At 45.7% G+C, this 24840-nt stretch overlaps 1 pseudogene across 1 annotated transcript; it reads right to left on the bottom strand.

Annotated features, from left to right (window-relative positions):
• Window positions 1-13197: 13197 nt before the first annotated feature.
• LOC308074748 (glycine--tRNA ligase-like) lies at window positions 13198-16110 on the bottom strand (annotated as a pseudogene). Its single transcript has 2 exons — window positions 14570-16110; window positions 13198-13269 (listed from the first exon to the last, which is right to left on the bottom strand). The product of its transcript is annotated as a glycine--tRNA ligase-like (transcript).
• Window positions 16111-24840: the final 8730 nt, after the last annotated feature.

Below are 24840 nucleotides of genomic sequence, written 5' to 3'. Positions count from 1 at the left end.
GCGGGTTAAATAATTGGGCAATAGGGCAGATGTTTTTCATGCTTTTGAAGCACTTCATCAGGTGGGCTGTTTGACGTTGCTGCTAATTTCCCTACAGGAGCTAATGCTTTATCTATGATGTTGGATCTTATTTCATTCATTTTTGTATGCTTTTATAAAATGTAATATAATTGTATGTGTTGGATAATAATAATCTGTTTGTTTCTGAGTGTTTCTGAGTGAGTGGTTTTTACTATTTCTGTCTTTGTCTGTTTTTCTTTAAGTAAGCTCACTAAGACAAATTATAATTAATGTTGATATGACAATAAAGTATTGAATCTTGAATCCTGAGAGACACACCCAGTGACCCCATGAGAACAAGAGACAGAGAGAGAGACAAAGAGAGACACGGAGAGAGAGAGAGAGAGAGAGAGAGAGAGAGAGAGAGAGAGAGAGAGAGAGAGAGAGAGAGAGAGAGAGAGAGAGAGAGAGAGAGAGAAAAAGAGAGAGAGAGAGAAAGAGAGAGAGACCGATCTGTCCAGCGGTGCCCGATATTAGCTGTTTACATATGGACAGACAGACAGACAGACAGACAGACAGACAGACTTACGGGAGTGAAAACATAATCCCTCGCCTTCGGTCGTTCCGTAGCCTAGCAGGGTTAATGATCTGATGGAGGGATGGAGAATGTTGAGAGAATAAGAGAGAGGGAAGTCAGAGAGAGATAGACAGAGAAAGAAAAAGAGAGCATTGACTAATGCCAGAGAACTATCCATATCAACTAATTTTATACTGTATACCGTATTGCTGGGGATGTTAGACTGTTATATTTTCTAACAAGCTGGAAGATCAAATAAATATTAAGCACATGTAGCAGTTTTGAACGCATAATGCGCAATGAATGCACAATCTGACCTGTGTGTGTGTGTGTGTGTGTGTGTGTGTGTGTGTGTGTGTGTGTGTGTGTGTGTGTGTGTGTGTGTGTGTGTGTGTGTGTGTGTGTGTGTGTGTGTGTGTGTGTGTGTGTGTGTAAGAAATAAAGCAGCAGAAACAGTAGCTGTATGAAGCATTGAAAGGATGGTGCAGCAGTTGTAAGAAGCACTGAAATAGTAACAGCCGTAGCAGCTGTATCAAGCCTTGCAATATTGCATGAGCAGTAGCAGCAGCTTCATGGAGCAAAGATGTAACAGTGGCTAAATGAAGCATTGAGATGTCGTGGTAGCACCAGCAGCAGCAGTATTGAAGTAGCGGAAGTATTGAAGCATTAATTTAGCAGCAGCATATACAGTATGAAGCATTGAAACACTAATGTAACAGAAGCAGCAGATCTATGGAGCATTGAAATATTTAAGTAGAAGCTGCAGCTGTCTGAAATATTGAAGCAGCACCAGTAACGGTATGAATGATTGAAGAAGCAGCAGGAGCAGCAGCTGTATGAAGCGAGGAAACACTGAAGGAGCAGCAGCCAGCAGTGTGAAGCACTGACAGCAGCAGCAGTAGTAGCTGTATGCAGTAGGATCTGTGCATAAGTGTAGCACCAGGTTTTCAGAAGGTGGCATACCAGTTCCCTGTTCCGGTTCATTTTCCCATAGCTTTGTTTGATTGGCTAATTAGCAGATTTGAACCGGCGGGAACATGTGAAGGGTGTCATGCATGTTTCCAGTTCAAACCTGCCACACAATACTCTGCAGCCGCTACAGGCCTGCAGGGGCGTCACAGGGGGGGTGTAAGTGGGACTGAGTTAATAGGCCCCCCCCCCCCCCCCCCCCCCAAAAAAGTACTTTTTTGGTCTTTTTTAAAGAAAAAAAGATCTTAGGGGGCCACAGTGAATATTTTTCCCCAGGGCCCAGAATTTGGTGCTACGCCCCTGCAGGCCTGCATGCCTCCTGGACCACTCTAGATTCAGGAACCCTTCGTTTAAGGGTGCCTGGATTGGGATTGTATTCCACTGGGCAGAAGGATCTCAAAAGCAGAGAGGGTGCCTGCATGCCGTTGTATCTTCTTTTGCATTTCTGCTTGATTGTAAAGGGTCTGTCATCGTCAACCACCTCCCTCTTGTGGCTCTCTATAGCGCTGGGCAGTGGAGTCAGCTGGTGGCATTTGGAGCCACGTGACCACGCCTCCACAGTGCCTGTTGAATGGAAGGTATTGCAAAACAGATATTTGGGCAATGAAGGTTGCACCAGGCATAGAGAAAGCAGTATAAAGTCACCTTAAGGTGACATCCTCCTTGACCCTGGCTCCTGGTTTAGTCTAATGTAGTTTTGGTATTGTATGATGTGGTGTTGGTGTTGTTGTTGTTGTTTTGGTTTGGTGTGACAAGGCGCGTTGTGGTGTAATATGGTTTGGTTTGGACTAGGCCGTGTGCAGTAGACAACTCTGTGGGGGGTCGTGCCAGCGGGGTAGCAAGAACACAGGGGGAAGGACCCAAATGCAGATGCACGATGCAGAGCTAGGTTCCATAGGAGTTCATAAATCATACAAAGGGTACAAAACCTACGGATAGTGTGACAGACAGGCAAGGGTCAGAAACAACAAGAGCAGTCCAACTCGGACAAATATGTACAAAGGTGTAGCAGGCAGAAAGTCCAGTCACAAGAAATGGTCAAAAACAGACAGGCAGTTCAATGCAGGCAGACAAATGCTAAATTTGACTGTTTTAAAAATCATTTTAAAATCTATTCTTATTCCCAAGCTTTTAATCCAGTTTTATTTGTGTTTTATGAGCATCTATTTTCTAGTTTATTTGTGTTTTTATTTTCTTTCTCTAGTTTATTGTGTTTCTTGTACTCTTATTTGTGTCTCTTCAACATTTTCTGTAAAGCACTTTTTCTGGTCAGCTTGTTTTTAAACGTGCTCTATAAGTAAAAAGTTGGATTGGATAAGGTACAGGGAGAACAATTCTAAATAGAGTCCAGGCAGAAATCCAAAACCTAAAACAAAGAAACGTCTAAACCACAGGTAAGCAAACAAAAACTGGTAGCTGAGATGAGACTCACCAGCACACAGAACATGAAATGCAGAATCTGAAATGGGGCTCAGGCAAACGGAAACAGATGGCCCACACATAAGATGCAAGGAGTTATACTACAGTGAGGAGAGGACGTGAGCTGGTATAAATAGTCTCTGTGCATAACTGTAGTCCCGGGTTTCCCGAAGGTGGCATACCCGTTTCCTGTTCCGTTTGATTTTCCCATAGCTTCGCTTCGTTTGATTGGCTTAGCAGCAGGTTTGAACCGGAAAAACATATGACACACCTGAGAGTTAATTAGTGAACTCCTTCACAGGAGAGTTAATGAGTGAATAAGCTGATAGGTCGAGGAGTAAACTTTTGTGTGATTAATTGTTATAGCGTCAATCTGGTCAATATGGGTGAATGGCCATGCCTAGTTGTCGGGGCCATAGGAACCCACCTGCCAAATGTGGTTGCTCTGAGTCTCTGCACATAATTGTAGTTGTCAGATAATAGTCAGATACTTCTGCAGAAACACTGTCAGACAGTCAGAGAGCTGTATTGGGTAGGCAAAGAAACTCTCAGATCAAAAATGTTTAGTCTCACTTTGCCCTTGACCTAATCCATTATTAATTCCCCCCCCCTGAGCAGAAAGAGAGTGAGTGACGGAGTGTGTGTGAGAGAGCGAGCAAGGGCTTTTGAATCGAATTCTCAGACGTACTCTGAGCCTAGACAACCTCTCCATCTCTCACACGATCAACACCCCTGTCTCATCTCAACTTTTTTATTTTGCCCTATCCCCACTTTGCTACACTCTCTCCTTCTCCACTCTGTTTATGCCCTCCGTGTTCTCTCTGCTTCCTCTCGTCTGCTTCCTCTCATTACTGTGTGATTACCAACTTGGTTCAGTCTCAGCTGTCTGAATGTGGACGTGTGCCCATCATCATGGGGATGGTGAGTAGTTGGTAAAAAGCAGCGTCCTAAATAGATTGTTCCCCGTGTACTTTTACTCACCATTACCATGGTAACAAAGCATACACTCCGCCCCCAACCCCTCCTCATCCTTTGGCTATGCGTGTGTCTGAATACTGTATGCGCATGCATAGGCACCCAAATACATACACGTGGTGGGTGCACAAGTTCACAGACACTCTCCCACACACAAATATACAAACAGAGTGAAATATATAAATATATGTAGCCAATTTCATTTTACAAAACAGGCAAGTCACAGCTAACTCTTATCACTCTCTTACACCATGCATCTCCCTACCGCAATCTACTCCCAGTGTTATAAAAGCAGACCAGAAAGTTAACTTTTTCTATCAAGGGAAGATTATGTCTCCAGTGAACTAATTTATGGGGACATTTCCAGGCCAGTTTTATTATAACCATATCCTACTATCTATTTAAATACAGACTCATGCTGACAAATATTTATGACCTTATGTTTTGATGACAAAAAAATAAGTATGTGGGCCCACAGTCCTAATTTCTGGCTGTGATTATTCTGCAGAATTTTATGGACTTGACAGCCCCCGTTGGTAGGTTGCCAGGATATTGTCATTTGTTTTACTCTCCAGCTCTCTGACAACTAGACCCTGAATCATCTTTTATAGTGATGTGTCTATTTGTTTTCGTTCAAGGTGAGAGGTTCCCTTCGGCTGTGATGTTTTAGAGAGCACCCGTTTCCATCTCAGCTGCAGAAGCCGTTTGTTTTTCTCTGTTCCTTTTGTGTCTTCCATTTCGTACATGAGCAAGAAAGTAAATTCTTACTTTTTGGTTAAAAATTGCTTTTTTTTCTTTTTGAGAGAGCTGAGGAGAATAGGATTGAGAGGCTCAGGATTCAATTCTTGGCTAGCAGGTGTTCAGTAAATGTGGCTTCATAGAAGGCGGTCTTAAACAATAAGGAAATTACCATTATCATTAAAGGGACTACACCATGAATTTGAACTTTTCCTTCTTTTTTGTGTGTTTTTGGTCTCCCCTTCCTCTCTTCTATCCCAAAAAATACCCCAGACAATGTGGTATTGCAGGTGAAAGTGCTTTATAAGCCAGAGAGAAGTTAGTTGGAATGAGTATATCTGAGGCTTGATTTAGGCTCAAACCTTTTGAAACATAAACAATATATTATATTAAATATTAAATATTTTCTTTAAATTCATGGTGTAGATCCTTTAAACAAACTCCAAATTATGAGCCCTAATTTTCACAATGCTGTTTGCAAATGGAAATGCATGTCTTTATTCCATAGTTGAATACATTTTTGAAGAAAATGTGATACATGTTTTAAAAGACCCAGTTGCATAATTGTAACAGGACCCTATAGGGGAGCCATGAGTTTCAAGTTTTGTGAATTAACCTAATGTATACTTCCATGACATGACACATTTAGTTGATTTTCATCGACATCCTCGTGCAATAAAATACAAATTATCCCTTTGTGTCCAACCAAGGCCAATCAAATGTTGAAAGCATTGCAAAGACAAAACATTCTTCCTTGGTGGAGGAATGTTAACACATTGTGAACACCCATTGTGATTTGTGCAGCTTTGTTCACAAACTGCATGCATTACTATCAATAGAATAATTGGTCATGGAGGCCATTCTGTTTTAAGATGATCCTTTGAAAATTTCAAATTAAACATTGTATCCTTTTCACATGGCTAAAGGGTACATTCTGAACTGTGACCGAACCAACACACAGAATGCGGAGTGTTCAAAGTTTAATGTGAATTTATTCAGGATAAATGTAGAGTTGGGGAGGGGGGGGGGGTACTCAAATAAAGCCAAATAACATAAACATAAATAAATAAATAAATAAACCTTTCTATCTAATTAACAACAATACATTTTGGTGAAAGGTGGAAAACATACAGCACGTCTGTCCTACGAGAAGAGCCAGCGAAGACTGAAACAGAGTGCATTTCATGGTCAAAGCCTGATCAGCACCAACTCAACGCAGCCAGAGCCTTCTATTAGAGAGTTGCGCCAATGAGGGGTCAGAAACAGCGTCGGTCACGTGGTTCATGTAGCTGGAAATAGTGACAAGGAGCCGTCGACTTCAATGCATTCCATGAACTTCCGGTTTAGGGATTTGTCACTATTCGCCAATGTATGTGTATGTAGAAGACCTGGCCCGAAGAAGTGAACGGAGTTGGCGTAACTCTCTAATAGATGGCACTGAACGCAGCTGTCTCCAGCTAGTCAGTGCCATCTATTAGAGAGTTACGCCAACTCCGGCGACACTGGCGAATAGTGACAAATCCCTAAACCGGAAGTTCATGGAATGCATTGGAGTCGACGGCTCCTTGTCACTATTTCCAGCTACATGAACCACGTCACCGACGCCGTTTCTGACCCCTCATTGGCGCAACTCTCTAATAGAAGGCTCTGCAGCTAGTCAGTCAGAGCGCAGCTGTCAAGCTGATTGAGTATATCAGTGGTTCTCAAACGTGCCAATGACCCCCAAATTGATATGTATTTCGCCGCGGACCCCCCATCTGAAATTGTTTTGTGCCAGGGACCCCCAGAAGCAAAGATTTGAGTTAAAAATGTTTGCTTTAAAAATATATATTTTCAAACATTCAAAGATATGCACACATTTTCAAGATAAAAAAAAAAAGCAGATCTACAAGCTCATAGTGCGGCACTCGGTGCCGCGCTACTGGCCAATCACAGCGCGTCCTTGCACAAGCGTATTGGCCAATCATAGCGCGTCCTTGCACAAGCGTATTGGCCAATCATAGCGCGTCCTTGCACAAGTGGTATTCACCTGTTTCCTAGGCTGTGTGTTTTCCACTTCCGGTCGATTTCATTGGATATCATTGGTCATCTGACCAGTTTCATTGGATTTCATTGGATCAAATCGACAGGAAGTGGAAAACACACAGCCTAGGAAACAGGTGAATAGGTTTTGGGATCACGCATCTGGTATATATGGAGCTAGTGGAGCCTGGTGGAGCACCCACCTCTGCTCGGGGTAGAGAGTGAACTACCCATATGGACAAAAGGTCCGTTTCCCCAGGTTCTGAACCCCCGGAACGTGGGTGGCCTTGAGTGACCGGAGGTGAATACTGCTCCAGACAATCAGTTTGTGATTTTGTGTGTGATAGTCACCACCATAGTATTGTCTGTCCTGACTAATACCTGGTGTCTTTTCAGAAAAGGGAGAACGTTTTTCAAAGATAAGAAACAGCTTGCTCGTTGATTTGGATTGGAATATTATGGATGTTACTACTAGTTGCTCTGTAATTATGGCGAAAGGCGGGGACGTCTGCCTGGAAGTTCATATTTGGGCTGTGTTACATCATGCCCAAGACATAAGCCTATAAAATGACATCCAGCAGCAAGTTGAATAATGTGTACAGGAGGAATCAAAAAGGAAAACAGTGTTAACGTATATACAAAATACAATTTCTATTTCATAGTATAGAAGTTCTGTGTTTTGGTATTTCAAAAATACTGAGAGCAAATGATGGAACACTCTTTAGGTGTGAACAAGAAAAACGACTTAACCAATAACAAAGACGACAGTGAACAACAGAAAACGGTCCCCCGAAACTGAGGACACCAAGGCTTCAGACGATGAGAGCCCCACAGAGGGGTTACCAGAGCCTCAACCAAAAGAGACACCAGAGATGCCTGCAGAGCCAGAATATGAGATGCCTGCAAGGATAGCTGCGAAAAAAGACATTAAAGAAGAGGATGAAGTGACCGAAATTATCTGGGATGAGGAGAAACGACGTCGACGAATGATATCTGACTTTAAAGATGCCTTCCAAATTCGGAAAACACAACTGAAAGAAAAGTGGCCAAAGTTACTGGACATGAAAGGAAAGGTGTCTGGCTGGCAGACAACACTCAATGTTGAGAGAAAACAAATGAAAGACGAGATAACTGACATGCAAGACAGAGCCAAAGAGGAGAAAAGCCAAATGCGGGCGAAATTCAAAGCACAACTGGATAAAGACAAGTATAAAATGGTTGAAGAGTTATACATTGCAGAGCAAAGGATTAAACAGTTGGAGAAAGACAGAGCGGCCCTCAAAGTTGACAAACAGACTTTGATTGAGTGGGACGAAGAGATTGCGGGCCTCAAAAACAGCATGGCTGAGCAGGAAGAAGAAAACGCCATCCTCAATAAAGAGAGCAAGGACCTCAAAGGGGACTCTGATTAAGAGGGAGGAAGAGATCAAAGACCTCGAAGAAAATTCCGTCTCTCACAGTTGAAGTACTTACCAAAGTACCTATGATAACAATTACAGACCTCTACATTCTTTGTAAGTGGGAAAACCTGAAAGATCGGCAGTGTATCAAATTCTTGTTCTCCTCACTGAAATAGTGAAGGCCTTAAATACCAAAAATCTAAATAAGACTTTACGAAATATAGGAAATGAAAACACTTGACAGCAAAGTAAACTAAAGAAAATAAACTAGGAACTTAAGAAACTGTTGAACAGGCAACACCCTTACACAAGGGCCATAGCAGCTCTCCCCTCGGTGCTTACAGCATGTTGCTCCAAGTCTAACTGGACCATTGTCCCTGCAGCCTCCCTCCCTGCAGTGCATGGATCCTACTACATGGCTTGAAATCAATCAACAGTCAATTAACCCAGCTACCCATTCCCATAGCCTATGACTGACCTAAACTTCAAATGGATGTTGTAGAACATAATGTAAGTCACATTTCTCGCACATCACTATATTCAAAAGACTGACCTATATTGCTCTTGAATACAGACGGATAAAACACCCCTCCTCCTCTAAAGTATACTTGGCACCCTCCAATCTACAGAGGAGTGCCAGCACTGCAGAGGAGAAACCTGTGAGGTGACCACACCCATGATTACCACCACCACCACCACAATGAACTACCCCAGAAATACAATGTTAAGAACACTGTCCATGAACCAACATTTCCACAGTAATAATATAAATATAAACATATATAAGTCCTCAGAGCTGAACTAGGGGGCGTGGCCAGGAATAGCGTGTATACTTCAAATCCCAGTCATAGGTGGCCCATGTAACTTGATGAACATCAAGACTGATGCCTGTTTAACCAGTAACTTTGTACGGATTGGGGTGATGATTACATTCATCTGGCTGAATCCCCTTTCGCACTCTGCAGTGCAGAGACCAATTGTCTCTCATTTTCAGAGGAATGTAACATGTCTTTTCTGTTATGCAAAGCAGCCATGGTAGAGGGCTATTGTTCCAGGTGTTGACGGCACGTTGATGGCTCTCTCGCGGCGGGTATGCACGTGCACCTTCAGAGCTAGTGGAGATCTGGTATTATCGAATGGCCAAAGCTAAAGTGGTTAAAATGATTGTGACGCTATGTTAACAAATTTCGCTGGTACCCCCCCAAGGACCACTGGTGGTTCCCGGACCACTGGTTGAGAAGCACTGGAGTATTAGCCTGGTTCCAGACCATAGACCCCGCCCACTCTCTGAGTGAGCTCCTCTTGGTCTGGTGTCATAATGTGAGCCTATGGCTTTTCACGATCGAAGAAAAATCTGTCAAATCAGAGTCGGAGGTGGGGGTGGTCTAACGACAAGCCAATCAGCGAATATCTGCTAAAACAAGCTGTGCGATGACATCAGATGTGGGCGGATCCGTGGATCTCTTGTGATTGGTTTAGGGAAATTTGAATCCCCTCCCCCTGGTAATCACGGACATTGCAGCCAATTTCAGACTGAAGCTCCACGCAGCTTCAGGCTGATAATCAGGCTACTGGAGTATATCAATTGCCACTTACTCAAATATGAGTTGGCCTAGGATGTGGCACTGTCCAAGGTGCTGAACTCTGTCTCTGTAGCGGGCTCAGAGTGCTCACCTGTCTGTCGGTTCCCCAGCAAGACTCCACAATACATTCTCATTAATTGTATAATGTGGAAGAATTGGTATCTGTGTTGTGTGCTAAATATAGTGGTTTGAAGACTAGCTTTTGTGCAAGCTGCATAATTGTACAAAAGGGGTTGTGTGTGAGTTTGCACAATAGATTTTGAATACACTTTGGTGGGGTGAAACAGCTTTGATTGAGGATGTCCTATTGACATTCATGTAATGAACATGAACATATACTGTAGAGTCACATTGTATGTGTTATTCAATGCTTACTTTGTGCATACTCCAGTCTCCTGTACATTTATTACTCTGGTGTTCCTCCACTATGCATCTCCCAGGAGACACAAGTATGGTCTCTACAGTACATGGTGACAGCCTGGGACTGCAGTGACAGCTCCATTACAGAACAGTACAGGACAGCACAGAAGAAAATATAACTTACTTTATTTCTATCTTGTTTGCCCCCAATTTGTGGAGGGGTGATCTCAACATTTGCAAGATGAAACTCATTGTTGAAACTCACATGGCAGAATCTGAGAAGTACAGTGTGCTGCATTACTTGTTTACAATAATTTAACAGTATAAATTTGGAAACAAACAGTTCCTTCTCTCCATATTTCTTTTATGTAGGACCTTCAAAATCTTAATTTGGGGTGTCATTCTGTGAAGTCATTCTGTGAAGACACCTTGTCTTGGGCAATTTGAAAATGTGTAATATGATGAAATGTGTAAGATATATATATATATAGTCATTATTAGTATAATTTCTGTCCGCAGTAGACCAGGTTCCTGTGACTACTAGTTTGCATACGCCTGATTTCATTATACAGAGCCATTGTACCTAGAGGTGTGGCTCGCCTTCAAGACATAAGGTTTCAATGATCAAACTAAACTATGCTGATGTTTGGGTTAACACTTCACCCTGAGGCGGGTGGGTCTGGGACAAGCCTAGGGTCTGGGACAAGCCTACTTAAGGGGATGCAAGAGACGGCCTCAAGTGAGTTCGCATGTATGTACCATTGAGACATGTATGTTTACTCCACTGTATTAATAATTTTCTCTCGTACTTTGAAATCTGAATTCTTGTCTGTCTCATTATTGTGTTTTGAGTTCCCCATCCAGATTCCTCTTCTACACACATTCCATAAAGGTGTGTTTTATCTCCTCTCTTATTCTCCCTATACACATATGAGCTAAAATAAAACAACAAATAGTTCTCTCTCATAAAGTATGCTGATGACATGGCCTTATGCTTTCCTGCCTGCAGGATGTTTCCAGCCCCTCCTATACTCCCAGCACATCGACCACATCGCCACCTGGTTTGAGGGCAGCTTCCTTGATCTTAATGTCACGAAGCAAGGAGCTGTGTTTGGGAGGTAGGAGACAAACAATTGCAACTTCAGGACATATACAAAAAAAAAAGGCAATTCAGGTTTACAATGACTCTACCCACCCTCTTCACCCATCATTTTTGTCACGTCCTGGGTCTGTCCCCTGCCTTCCCCACTCTCTGCTCCCCCCCTCCCCCCCATGCGTCCTTGATGGAGAGACAAAGCTCCACACGGGTTCACAGCTGCGAGCAGTTAGCCTAAAGACTGCCTAGTTGGCCAGAGACTATTTAATCTCTGGCCAACTAGTATTGTTGTTTGCTTCTCCCGGGTTTCAGTGTGTGTTGAGCTGTTGTGTATGTTTTCAGTGTATACTTGTGTTAACCTTGTTTAAGCTCAGTAAAGTCTTCGTAAACTGTCCTCCTTGTTTCCTGCACATGGGTCCAAAAACACCGGGTCCCTGACAGAATGAACCAGCCATCCTGGACCCAGCGGAACTCCCAGACAGACAGAGCCACTTTTCAAGACAGTTTCTTTTCCCCACCCAGTGGCCTCGAGTTCTCCGTTCCTGCTCCTGGGTGTGTCGACTTCTCTGTGGCCAGCAACACGAGACGTCACTCTGGCCGGTTGGTCGCCTCGATGAGTGGTGACGGTTGGCAGGTCCCTCGCCCTCGACCAATGTCGACGCCAGGGGTCCCTGCATGGTGGGCCGTTTCTCGAGTGCCCTGCTGCCCAACTAATGTCACGGTGCCTCTGCTGTCCAGCGACGCAAGCCCCTACGAGTTGTGTCTGAGTTCTCCCGGGGTCCAGCGACGACGAGACGTCGCCAGCCGACCGGATTGTTTGTTCCCTGGGGTAATGGCTTTCTGGTTCGTCGTTGGAGGCGGGTTCCAGTTGGAGAGTCATCCCCGGTTGATCTGTGTTTCTGACGTTGTGGACTCGTCGCTGCCCAGTGCCTATTCCTCCCCGGGGGTCCTCACCTTTTCTCTCCACCGGGCCCCCCGCCTACCTGTGTCCTGCGATGCGAAACCCCACTACTGCCTCTGCTTCCTGTGGTTCCACTGCCCAGCGCCACCCCGAATGAGTGGTATTGGCTCGCAGGCCCGTCCCTCGCCTTTGCCGGTGACCACGCCAGGGGCTGCTGCGTGGTGGCCTGTTTATCAGTGGTAGTCCGCCCGGGCTAGTGACGCAGTGCCCGGGTCTGGAAGCCACCCCTGGGAGGGGGGGGGGGGGGATGCTGTCACGTCCTGGGTCTGTTCCCTGCCTTCCCCACTCTCTGCTCGCCCCCTTCAAGAGTCCTTGATTGAGAGACAGAGCTCCACCGGGGTTCACAGCTGCGAGCTGTTGGCCTAAAGACTGCCTAGTTGGCCAGAGACTATATAAGACCTGATCTCTGGGCAAGTTCATTGTATTGTTGTTTGCTTCTCCCGGGTTTCAGCGCGTGGTGAGCTGTTGTGTATGCTTGTGTTAACCTTCTTTTCGTCAAGTAAAGTCATCGTAAACTGTCCTCCTTGGTTTCCTGCGTTACTTTGAGTTCTGAGTTCCTGCCCATATGGGTCCAAAAACCTCCGGTTCCCTGACAGGTAATAGCCCTGCCACATGTCGATCACAGAAACATCACATAGGCCTATATATTTTTCAAATGGCTTTTTATTTTATCTTCTGAATGTTATGGGTCTGTTTGACCAAAACCCATAGTCCTGAATTTCAGACAGTATTTGGCTATACTGTAGCCTACAGTAAGCTAATAACACACAGTAGCTCCTAGCTAAGAGAATACACTAATTCTCTCAGTCATCCGTTCGTATTTACTTGCCTTAATCCTAATTTGAGCGGTCATTTTACACATTTAAAAGCTGATTTGCAATGTTGACCACCATTCAGTGCCTGGGGTGTGGAAGGAAAATTCTTTGAGGAATTTGAGGAATAAATAAAAAACACAAACAATGTCAAATTTATCTTTCAGAAGTATTAATAACATACAAAAATCAGAGACTGGTCTTTTCTGCTGCACAAGAGGAAAATCTAGAAGAGGTTCACAGTGCCTTGTGTGCTCGCAGATATACATGTGTGGACATGTACCATCAATCAGCAACAAAGAAAGGGCCTTGGTATTCAGCCAGTCCCTCGTTCATTTGTGTGGTGTGCATGTGCTTCTGGACAGGAGATTGTGGAGAGAGAGAAAGAGAGAGAGCATATGTGTGTGAGCGTATGTGTGTATGTATTATGTGTGTGTATGTATAATGTATGTGTGTATCTGTATTATGTGTCTCTGTGTAAGTGTATGTTTGTTTATCATACCAGACTTAAATGAAACGTCTTAATCCTCTCCAGGGGATAAGTCATGTTTCTGTGCTAATGGCTTATCCGCATGCGGTGGCCCATTACAGAAACAGCACAAGACAGTTTGGTCTAACTGACCGCCTGCATCTGATAAAGGAGAATACTCATCTGAATTGTGCACGACACACAACGCGGCTGCACGGAATAATCAATTATGGCAGTGATATGTTAAAAGCTGTTGCATTGAGGTAAAGATGGATGTATGCCAGATAGATCGCATTGTTGCAATGCACATCTGTGAGGCAGTGGCGGAGAGGCAGAAAAAGAGTGATAGAGAGAGGGACCTGGGAAAGAGGGAGAGTGAAGAGAGTGGAGGGAGAGAGATAGAGCAGGAGAGAGAATATAGGGCTAAAGCCTGATATACTGTATGCTTCATTGTACGACATAGATCTGCTATTTCTGTCATACAACGGAGCATAAATTAAGTATAAGACAGATAGAGATGGAGATATGGTGAGAGATGGGAAGAAATGTACAGTAGCTTTACCCCTAGAGCAGACACAATGTGAGATGATGATATGTAGGCGTAGGCGTAGGAACATGCACTTTTTACTGGATTGGGTTTCTTTTACTGCCCATTTATTTCTACCTCACACAGACACAAGAAACGGATGTTATTTGATTTTTCAGCATTATGTAGTAGCACTGTTTGCTCAGAAACATTTGAAGGGTTGATTATTGTTGAGTATTGTTGATGAGAAGCAATCTCTCTCTTTATCTCTCTCTGACACACACACACACACACTCACTCACTCACTCACTCACTCACTCACTCACTCACTCACTCACTCACTCACACACACACACACACACACACACACACACACACACACACACACACACACACACACACACACACACACACACACACACACACACAGTTGACAGATACCACCCAATGAACATGGGTACACTGATTATATTTACGGATGTCACGCATGCTCAGCCTCAGACAATTATTAGGTTTTCTCGTACACCCTCCCCTTATCTTTTTTCTCCTTCTATCTCTGCCCCCCCCTCTCTCTCCCTCCCTCCCTCTCATCGAGCTGAAAGGGAGCTTTCTATAAGTGGTGAACAGGAGTTACATCTATAGCTAAAAACACTTCCTCCAACCAAGACGCACGCTAATCCCTGGATGCTCTCGTCTCGACACATCCACATGGAAGTCATGCTTTTATTGTTATTTTTGTCTGAATCTGCTTCATACTTCTCACAGATGTATCCCCAAGTCAAGGTGCCATTGCCCAGATCTCGGATAATCACAGGCAACTCACTGACCTGGGCTCTGATCTGTGTCATTGAGTGATGTTCTCTTAGGGTGGCTGTGTGGGGCACCATGCTCACTATGTCAAAGTCAATATGCCAAAAGGCACCCGATCTCATCTGTCCTGGTGTAGCGCCTCTGATGGACCCTGAGGAGTCATCCACTTTGTGAGACTCGCCATTGTTTGTCAGTGCCTCTGATAACTCCCTCATGAAAGGCACGAATTCCTGTGTTTTACTGAAAGGAAGGATGGAGCATTTATATGGAGCTATGGTGGCAGGGAAACTGAAATACATTCTTTGTCACTTTTTGTGACGTGGAATGTGTGCTCGGAGATGCTATGATTCTGCCAATGCCAAACCAGGGCTCAATTACTTTGGGAACAACTTACTCCACATGCAGAGTCTTCTGAAAGCGCTTTACCCTTACCATGTCCTTTCTCTCAATGGTAAACTCTCCAGTCTCACTGAGCAGCTGATCCTGCTCCATAATGAATCTCTCATCACACACAGCAAGGTACTCTATCACTAGCTTAGCATCCTTTTTGAAGGTATTGCCAATGGCCCAAAGTGGACAACATTTACAACTTTGGGCTCCTTCTGAGACTTCTCGGCTACCCGTGTGTTTGTAGCCCGTGCAAGGCACTTCAGAGCATGGGCAGTTGGCGCACCTTACAATCTCTATCCAGCCATACAAGGTTTTGGTCTGTGCATTCCAGCAGTCACAGGCATAGTGGGCTCTCATTGTCCTGACAGTGCTGACAGGAGCGTAGCTTATATTTGGACACACCACCTTTAGTAAGGTAGATGAAGTATCCTGGGACAGCGTTATTGATGACTCCCTTGTCAACCGCACCACCAATCCTTCATGGTGTTGGCTGACTGGCCACTGGTCTAGACCATTTCAGATCAGCTACACTGTGGAATTTAGGGTGGTCCTTCTCAGTCAGAGACGATGTGCTCAATCTCAGCCATGGTGAACTGAACTCTCTAACACGAATGAGTCCTGACAGGGGGATATTTCATTTCTGGAAAAGTTGCCAATCCCTGGTTAAACTAGAACAGGTGTTTGAAATTAAGGAAGATTTCCTGAGCGGTTTCAGGTCTCAGATACTGTAGCATGGCCTATGCCCTCCTGGCCCAATGGATGTCTGAAACATAAGGTGGAAGGAATGGGGTGTGTGAGGTCATTTCCTGTGGTGGGCGACTTGACATTGTATTTCACAAAGTCACCTTGAGTAAAGTTGTCCATCTCAGTTATGATGCCCTCCATCTCAGCCTTCTCCTCTGTAGGACACATCAGTTCCTTGGAGGAGGGCATTGAGGAGGTGACCAGTGATGAAGCATTTACCATTCTTGACATCTTTCACTTCAACAAACGTGGTCCACATGCCCTGGGTCTTCAGTACAGGCTGCTAGTGTACCATGAAGTGCAAACATAGTCAAAATGGCACTGAATGAGGGCTCCGGCTAGAGTCCTCAGTGAACTCCTGTTGATAAACAAGGAGATCCTGCTCCAAAATGTTGTTCTTTAATTGACATTTGTAATCACTTTTAATGCCATTTTTTCACCGGAATTGTTTGTTATCCAAGATACAACCCAAATAATTAACCTCATCTTTGCTTGAGACTACATTGTCACCGACTCTGATCATATAGCCCAGGGCCCAGGGAGGTTGGCATTGGATCTAAATAGTATGGTGTAATAATAGTACGAGATGAGTGCTGAGGACTCTTTCCACCTGCAATTTGTCCCTGTCCAAGACCAGGAGTACTGAGTCATCCACGAACAGGAACAAATTGCAGTTACATGCTGATATCATGTCATTAACGTATGCTTGTCACAGAAAACGTGCCTCTTCAAATTATCTTCCATCTTGGTTCAGTCATCCTTTGGGCTACATGGACAGTTTTTGGCCTCAAGTGTTCCCTTCCTTGATTTTAGTTCAGCAACCACTTTAGTGACATCTAGCCTACGTCAGGGGCACCTTCCTCTTTAATTTTACGCACCATAACCCCCTATTCTTTAACTGAAAGCCTGAGTATACGATTAGAACCTCTTCAATATTGCCATCCATGCTTTGTCCTTCAGAGAGCTGCAGCCAAAGACTTTTCTTTTACTTCTTCTATCTCTCTAAAAGTCTCTTTCTATATCATATCTATTAGACCGGTGACCTTCGGGCACAAGCCTACTCGGGGACAGCACAAGTCAGGAACGATGCAAGTTGGGAATGCATGCCCCACCCGGTTACCGTTAGAGTACCCAGTGTGGTACCCGTTACCACAGTACTAATAATTAATAACATAAGTGTAGAAAAGGCCCCCAACTTATAGATTTAAGCATTTAATTATATGTATCATTTCGTTGGCATTCTGATATTGCATTTCTAGAGGTCTGACTGTGAACACTGATTGCCAAGCTAAAACTATCCAAGTGCCTTTATTCTGAATAGCGGGTCAAATCCCGCGAGAGTTTACCGCGATCTCGCGGGATTTCAGTGAGATGCTCTGAAAGCCACGGACATTCTCAGAGACATTCCTGACGTCAATACAGAGTATTCAGTCATGTTAATTCAGTTAGTTTGAGTCTGCTCCTAACTAGAGTGTGTTGTGTGCGTCAATGACCATAAAACCACACACACATGTGCATTGTTCAACTGCTTCTACATGTCTGTAACTGCAAAAGGGAGAAAGTAAAAGGAGAAATCCAGAATCAAGCCTCTCTCTGTCCTCTTCTTTAATATCTGGAATAAGGGCCCTAAAGTGGTGTTCTGGCCGACACACCGACATGAACCTAGTGAACAATAGCAATCGGCACCCCAAATTCAGCATAGCTGTATTTCCTTCACTACATTAATGGTCCTTCGATCCGGAGACCACTGGGTTTACGTCAAAGATGGAACCATTTCCAGAATATGAGGTTCAAGATGCACGCCCCAGACGACACATTCATCCCCCTGTACGCTATGCAGATTATGAAGTGGATCATCTGGGCTACATCAGTCAGAGATGGAGAGAGGAAGTAGAGACAATTCCCCAGGAGGGTAAGGCCAGGATGACCCCCCTCACCTTCCCCTATGACTCTCCCTCACCAAGTCACCAGCAGAGGCGGGATGCTATTCCTCTAGAGCTGGACCTGTGCTATGGCGCCGAGAGCCAACAGCACATCCAGGAGAATCAGCTAGCCCCCATGTTGTCTTCAGAGAGAGATTTTAGGGAACGGTTTCAAAGTCACACTACCCCCCTATCCCCCTCACTGAACCCCAGAGCAGAACTACAGGACATTCGCCATGAGAGGCACCTCCTTCAGCAGACACAGCAACACATGTCTTCAGAACTCACCGAGATGAAGGCATTGCAAGCAGAAATGAGACAGCTAGTGAATGCTGTCCGCAACCTACAAACCCCATCATCCCTCTTTGGTAGCAACTTGGAGTTAACGGCGACACAGCCAAAATCAACAGTTAAATGTGAATCTGATGATGAGGAAGAGGATGACTGGCCTGCGCCACCACCGTGGACAGGTCCAGTAGAGCAAGAGGCGGTGCCAGCACGAATCACTAAGCCGTTTGTGGGCCAGCCACGAGTACCACTCTCAACAGGTAAAGTCCCCCCTATTAAGACACCTGATGCTGCCCATTATACACCTCCCTGGTTCAAGCCCGTCCAGCCTCCACTGCATCCATGCAGTTTTACTCCTGCTGAGCAAATGTATTCTGCAGCCTCTGGTGGTCACAGGAGTGAGCCCGCCAGTATCCCAGCACCTACCCAGCAGCCTCCGCTGCGCCCACACCGTTATAGACCAGCTGAGCCTGCCAGTAACCCAGCGCCTCCACAGCAGCCTTCACTGCATCCACACAGTTTCACACCAGCTAAGCCTAGTTTCCTACAGTATCCTGTAGCTTATGGTGGTCATAGAAGTGACCCCGCCAGTTACCCAGCACTCCCACAGCAGGCTCCAAGCATGTCATGGGCACAGCCACTGCCCTCCAGGTTGCCTCAGAGACACAACCCTGCAATTTCAGAGTCAAGCTACCATGGGCCACGCCCAACAATCCCCATCTTCAAGAGTCATGACCCAAGTGAATTTACAAGACTCAAGATCTCACTGGAGAACCTCTTACCACCTAGTGCAACCGAGCTGTTTAAATATCAGGTGTTGGTCGATCACCTGCACCTAGAAGAGGCCAAGTTAATAGCGGATGCATACCTCAACTCCCCAATGCCCTTCACAGACACAATGAACGCCCTAAATGACAAGTTTGGCCAACCACATCAGATAGCACTGAGGCGCATCGCTGCTGTGATGGACTCACCAGATGTCAGGCGTGGAGACCTCGCTGCATTTGAGAGGTTTGCACTCAACATACAGTCCCTCGTGGGAATGTTGAGAACACTGGGCCGAGAGGGAGAAGTGGAATTACAGTGTGGCTCGCACGTTGCCCGTTTGCTAAGTAAGCTGCCACCTGAACAGAGAGCAGAGTTTCGCCGCTGCATGTTCCACCAGGGCACACGCACCCACACTTTAACTGATCTTTCACAGTGGCTGAAATACGAATCCTGGTGCCAGGACTCTGAAGGACAGTTAGCTGTGACAGCGCCTAGGGAGAGGCCGGTGTCCAGACTTGAGGTATGGCAGGGTAAGCGACCCACCACTGTGCTCAACAGCATGGAGGATACAGAGGAGGAACCTGAGATTCCAGGGGGAAGTAGCCCCCCCAAATGGAACAAGAGCAAACCATATTGTCCATTCTGCAACAATGAGGAGCATTACCTCAGTCAGTGTACTGCAGTATCCAGGCTGACCAAGGATCAGCTGACAGAATGGATAAAGACTAACAGGAGGTGCTGGCGCTGTGCACAGCCACACCAGGCCGCCCAGTGTAACCTGAAAAAGCCATGTAGCCTCTGTCAAGGGAAGCACCTCCAGGTGTTGCATGAGGTCAATGTGAGATTCCCTAAGGAGTCAACAACAGCTCCGGCTGTGGAGAGCTGTGGCACAAAGACTACGACAGAGGTACTGTACCTAGACAGGCCCACAGAAGGCAACCAGGTCCTTCTGAAAGTAGTAAAGGTCCACCTTCACCATGGTGACCGAACACTCAGCACCTACGCCGTACTGGACGACGGTTCAGAGAGAACAATGTTGTTGCCAGATGCAGCAGAGAAGTTAGGACTGCAAGGAGCCCCAGAGGACCTACCACTTCGCACCATCAGGCAGGATGTGCAGACCCTCCGCGGTGCTTCAGTGTCCTTCTCCATTTCTTCTCCTGCAAAGCCAAAGACTAGATTCAAGATTACAAGTGCCTTCACTACTGAGCGCATTGGCCTAGCAGACCATTCCTATCCAACAGAGCAACTTAAGGAGAAGTATAAGCACCTCAGTAGCCTCCCCCTACAGACTCTCATGAACGTTAAGCCCTTGCTTCTCATTGGCAGCGACCACCCCCATCTAGTCACACCCATTGCTCCTGTCAGGTTGGGACCCCCAGGTGGGCCTGCTGCAATCCGCACAAGGCTTGGCTGGACACTGCAGGGCCCATCTGGTGTAGTCAGCCACCCTGCCAGACCACAAAAGTGCCTACTGACAACAGTAGCACCCCAGGACTCTGCTGTTCCCCAAGCAGAGGCTCCCACGGCTGCTGCTCAAGCAGAGGCTCCCTCAGAGCTGCACAAGTCTACAAGCTGTGGGCTCACCAGAGCTGCATCAAATCAGCCTACCTCAGATCTGAGCAAGTACAAACCCTGGAGCAAGCTGCTGGAAGTGACTGCACAGGAGTTACATGGGGCGGCCAACCCTAATCATCCCCCTACTGGTGGAAAGTACTGCCGAGCTGAGCAGTTGGAACCCCAGAGGGCTCAGATGGAGGGCTTCCAGCTGGAGCACAGCCTAATGAGACCTGCTAAGCCAGTCCGCAGAAGCAGTCAACTTCTGACTCCGTCTCCACAGCTGGATGAGAGTGCAGAGCTCATCAGTGTTGGAGGACGACTTCGTCAAGCAGAGGACCTAGAAGTGACAGCTCTTCACCCACTCATCCTAGACACAGGCCATCGAGTGACAAGGCTTCCCAATGATCTTCTGATGGGGCGGCCTGATGCTTCAATACCTCCGGTAGTCTACACCAAAGACAAGCTCATCAGTCGCAGGCGTTGGAAACACTCCTTTGTGTTGTCTGACCACCAGGCTACACCAGCTGACTTCAAAGTTCCTAATCCTAATCTTCCCCAGACCCCCTGGCCCATTAGGAGGGTGATAAAGACTCACCCCAGCCCTGACGGGCACATCATGTCTTCTGACATGGAAGTGAAGGACAGAGTCTACAGCCAGCCAGTTGCCAGGCTGGTTGCCCTCCCTGCCCTTTCTTCTGGACATTATGAGGTCACTCAACCTCCTGCAACCTCATGCCAAGTAACAGTGTTGCCTTTTTCGATGAGTAAATGTATTACATACATTTAGGGGCGGCTGTAGAAAAGGCCCCCAACTTATAGATTTAAGCATTTAATTATATGTATCATTTCGTTGGCATTCTGATATTGCATTTCTAGAGGTCTGACTGTGAACACTGATTGCCAAGCTAAAACTATCCAAGTGCCTTTATTCTGAATAGCGGGTCAAATCCCGCGAGAGTTTACCGCGATCTCGCGGGATTTCAGTGAGATGCTCTGAAAGCCACGGACATTCTCAGAGACATTCCTGACGTCAATACAGAGTATTCAGTCATGTTAATTCAGTTAGTTTGAGTCTGCTCCTAACTAGAGTGTGTTGTGTGCGTCAATGACCATAAAACCACACACACATGTGCATTGTTCAACTGCTTCTACATGTCTGTAACTGCAAAAGGGAGAAAGTAAAAGGAGAAATCCAGAATCAAGCCTCTCTCTGTCCTCTTCTTTAATATCTGGAATAAGGGCCCTAAAGTGGTGTTCTGGCCGACACACCGACATGAACCTAGTGAACAATAGCAATCGGCACCCCAAATTCAGCATAGCTGTATTTCCTTCACTACAATAAGGTTACCCCTTAGAGTACCCAGTGTGGTACCCGCCCGGTACCACAGCAGTTCATAATTAATAACATAATGTTAGCCGTTAAGAGTACCCAGTGTGGTACCCAGTACCACAGTACTAATAATTAATAACATAAGGTTACCCGTTAGAGTACCCAGTGTGGTACCCGCCCGGTACCACAGCAGTTCATAATTAATAACATAATGTTACCCGTTAAGAGTACCCAGTGTGGTACCTGGTACCACAGTACTAATAATTAATAACATAATTGGTCATTTATAAACGGCCTTTCTGGAACGATGCAAGATGGGAATGAATGCCCTGATGTCATAGACTGACCATAGAGCAGATAAAATGGGAGAGTGATGAAATATATATAGGGGTAGGAGGACCATGCATGCATGCCTGTAGGCACAGGAACACATGTGCTCTCTGTGTGTGTGTGTGTCTCTAACTCACTCACACACACACACACACACACACACACACACACACACACACACACACACACACACACACACACACACACACACACACACACACACAGGTAACACCTAGTGATCACCATGGGTACACACTAGACAGTGATTGATTCGGATGTCATGTCTGTCACGCATGCTCAGCCTCAAAACAACTATATTTTCTCGTACACCCTGACCGGAGCCCCCCCCCCCCCCCCTCTCTCTCTCTCTCTCTCTCTCTCTCTCTCTCTCTCTCTCTCTCTCTCTCGAGCTGAGACGGAGCTATCCGTAGGTATCAGTGCTGATGTGAGCGTGGTGAACAGAGTTACGTCTATAACAGCAGCAACGTTCTAAAATCACTTCCTCCCACCGAGACGCGCTACTCCCTGGCTGGAGGCTGTCAAGAGAGTCTCGAACAGCCAGATAACATCTGCCAGGAGTTAAGACTGTCTCCTCGCCGGATTCGGACAGCGTCCTGACCCCGACCGTCGCATGAGAAGGATAGACGAATGAGAAATGAGTGGTGATGGAGCAACGAGTCTCTCTGCCCGTTAACAGGCATATAAGGCAGGTGATCGCTAAATGACCGAGGCTCGGAGAGAGTGAAGTTGACTACAGCTGGGAGTGGAGTGGGAAGCTTTGGTTGGGAGAAAGCAGGTGAGCTATCTGGTGGGTCGTTTCTGCCTGTCGTAGCCTATGTAGATATATTTGTCTACTCTGGAATAGCTAAATATGCGGTTGCTGAGCGGAAACCTGTCTCCGTATAAAACAATGTTTTTATTTTATTTTTTTATTTTGGGAATTTACGATTTGCGCTTCGTGTTGATCGATCTACGGGCGCAGCACGTGCAGCACGACGAGTACGCGCTTTTGTTCCATTCATGAATTCGACACGGGTTTCGTGTGTTTGTGTTGGTTTATTGCTTGGTCTGGTGAAATAGGCACCAAAATCACATAGTTTTTTGTGCGATTTTCGCCACTCAATGATCACCGCATTAAGGCTCGATCTTTAACGTCTACACAATCTACACAGAGCAAACAACATTAGCCTACTCCTGCTGCCTATCTCTCTCTCTCTCTGTGTGTGTGTGTGTGTGTGTGTGTGTGTGTGTGTGTGTGTGCGCGGGCGCGCGCGCGTGCGTCCTCATCCCATTCGCGTCATGGGGGCGCGTCAGCGAGGGACGAAGATAACCTTGACGTGACACACACGGGAGCAATAAAAGGATGACGCACGCGCCGCACGCGCCACTCTCGAAAGAGCAACTTCCCGATGATATCTGTTATATTTATGTCTCGGACATACGCGCACGCACACCCACACACACAACATTACGCGGTTGTCTGCTCGGCTGTCAGTCGTCATTCTCAAGATGCCACAGGAATGTTTGATAAATATGACACCGACTGCTCATCTGGACAACACCATTACCAACCCAGAGGCACATTATGGCAATCGCGTAAAAGGCATTAGGCAACAGAATTCACGAGCATAGGTAATGTATACATCATTTACTGTCTCCACATGGAACATACTACTTAAAATACATACATAGGCTACGTTTTTTTTTGTTATCTATGTTGTCAAAGAAAGTGTCGTCTTCCATAGTAAATTCATTGATTCCCAGCAGCAGATGTGCCTGACTTGGCGTGCTGGTTTACGGCGTGCGTGAGCTTGTATAATGTGTGAAACAGGCTTTTGTGAGAGAGCTGCAACAGTGGCAACAGCATTGCAGAGGCTACATCAACCAGCGCTGTAAATTACAACCATTGACTGAGAGACCAAAAAGGGACAGAGGGGGACATCTATATGTATTTAATCTGACTTCATCTCATTGTCACAACCGCAGGACATCATCAGACTTTGTTGGACATCCCATAATGGGAAGGAAGTGATTAAATTCAGTCAAATTATTTCCACAATTCCACATCAACGTGGCTGTTTTACTTCTATCTTAAAATTGTAATGCTTTACCTTTGTCATATTCCAATGAGAGGTCTCCTTCAGTAAAGGGCAAACGTCATATAACTTTTAACATTACATTAACCTTGATTATTCAGGGAAGGAGTTTGCTGAGTGTGCTTGTTCGCTTTCACATGTACATGGGAACTGCCCAGAGCAGCCACAGTCTTCTGCACCGAGTAGCTCTCCTGAGCAGTGGTGGATTAAGTGCCTTGCTCAAAGGTTCCTCAACTGTAGTTACTGAAATAAGAGGAGAGCGTTTTCAAACCGGCAAATTTCTAGCGGTTGCTCCAGCATATGCCTGCCTCTTAACCGTAGCCCTATTCTGGGCATGTCATTATAGGCTGAACATTCCGAAAGAATAGCCGATCTACAAACTCTTGTAGATATTGAGCTTATAGATCGGCTATATTCAGTGAAGAGATTTAGTGAGAGAGGGGAGGGAAAAAAGGAGGGGGCCAAGTACAGACCCCTGGGGCTGGGGAACATGGTCAACAAAGTGTAAAATCCTATAGGATTTAACAGGTTGAATTCACAGTTCAGCATTTAGACATATCCTGAAGTACACACTGTCCTGTTTAGTAAAGGATAAACAGCATAAGTGACAGGTATTAAAGGCAGCAGCAGAGTCAGACTGCATACTTACTACTACTTATAGTTTGTGACAGTGCAATTTGTGCTGATAAGTGGAA

This window comes from Gymnoscopelus braueri (assembly GCF_963280865.1).
Source record: "Gymnoscopelus braueri genome assembly, chromosome: 19".
Classification (NCBI taxonomy): domain Eukaryota; kingdom Metazoa; phylum Chordata; class Actinopteri; order Myctophiformes; family Myctophidae; genus Gymnoscopelus; species Gymnoscopelus braueri.
This window is presented reverse-complemented; position numbering and strand designations above follow the sequence as displayed.